This window comes from Hipposideros armiger, unplaced genomic scaffold, assembly GCF_001890085.2.
Source record: "Hipposideros armiger isolate ML-2016 unplaced genomic scaffold, ASM189008v1 scaffold_26, whole genome shotgun sequence".
Lineage (NCBI taxonomy): Eukaryota > Metazoa > Chordata > Mammalia > Chiroptera > Hipposideridae > Hipposideros > Hipposideros armiger.
In genome coordinates this window covers 14,388-16,118 of record NW_017731376.1, presented here as the reverse complement: position 1 = coordinate 16,118, position 1,731 = coordinate 14,388, and positions in this window count along the sequence as shown.

The following is a 1,731-nucleotide window of genomic DNA, read 5'->3' as shown; positions in this document are numbered from 1 at the left end:
TGTTTTAAGTCTAACAGAGTAGTCCCCCTCATTGATTTTTTCCTAGTGTTTTCTATATATATGCAATATTCATTGTTCTTTCCACACACACAAAAAAGGGACACAAGGAAACTTTTGGAGGTGATGGCTATGTGTATTACCTTGATTGTGGTGATGGTTTCATGAATGTATGCATATGTCTAAGTTCGTCAAATTGTATATGTTAAATGTGCAGTTTTTTGTATATCAATTATACCTCATTGAAACGATTTTAAAAATAATAAAAATTCCTGAAATACACTAAAGTAGACTTGAACAAATGGAAAAACATCATTTTTTCTTGGATAGAATAATTCAAATTCATAAAGATGTTAAGTTTTCCTAGATAATATATAGATAGATAACAAGATAGATAGATAGAAGATAGACAGATATATTTAATGTGAACCCAGTTCAAATACCAAATACTAACAAGTATTTATTGAGATTTTTGAGATAGAAAAATCGATTTCAGGAATCTGTCTTAACAACTTAGTCTAATTCACAGGTTTAGCCAGATATTAATGAGATTATCTTCTTACCTATTATACCATGGTTCATTCTTGTTTGGTATAAAAGAGAGACTAGAAGGAAAGGTGTGTTTTCAGCAAATGAGTAGTACTTTTTTTGGTAGCCATTGTGTGAACTTGAGCAATTTATGTTTTCTTGACTTACTAAAGGATTATATACTCTCTTATAAATGAAGTTAACACTTTTGATTTACTGCTAATATAATATACTTTTTTGAGCTGTGATTTCCAGTGGTGAAAGATTTAATCTAATTATCTGTACCCTCTTCCACCATCATGTAATATCATTGTATACATTTACTGAACACCTATGATCTGATTCATATTTATTGAACACCTACCTTATAGGCATTATTGATAGGCATAGGGATTCTAGGTTGAATAAACTAGTGCCTGCTTCAAGACAGAGTGAGAGAAGAACCTATACAGAAATTATTACCATAAAATTAATAAGCCCATCAACCTTTACCTGTCATAACACAGAGACGTGCAGTTCTACCAGGGGTAAAGCCGTTGAATGAGAAGCCATTTAAGGACCCTGGTTAAAAAAAAAAAAATAGAAAAGTGAAAATGATAGAATAGCTCTAGAGTAAAGAAGGATGTCAAACAAAAGGGTTGGTTGATATAACAAAGGAGGCTTACAGAACAGGGATCTCAAGATCTTGAGATAGAGAGAGATAGGTCCTCAGGAATGAGGAACAGAGAAGCTTAGGGGATGGGAGTTGAAAATCAGGATGTTTTAAATAAAGAGAGGCTGAGCAGTGCCTCATTGTGAAAATCTGTATTTAAAGATGTTTGCTAGAATTAGATGAAAAATCTGTAACTATAAACATGTGAAGCCAATCAACCCTTGTACACACTAAATCTATGATCTTCGCCCCCATATGTTTTAACCAAGCAAGTTAAACAAGTACAGATAATTTAGGGATGATTGAATCAGAAGCATACAATGTAAATTTCCTTTGAAATACATATGGAAAGGGATAAGCAAAATATACATGGTATTGTACTAACCTAATAGATTCAAAATTCATGTTCACAATCCAAATGCAACCAAGTTGACTGATACCTAGAAATTATCAACGTTTCTTCTTTCTGGTGGCGGTGGTGGTGGTGGTGGTAGTGATTATTTTTCCTCTCTTTTAGTTCTTAATCTTACTTTCCCAAGATTTATGATTTTTTT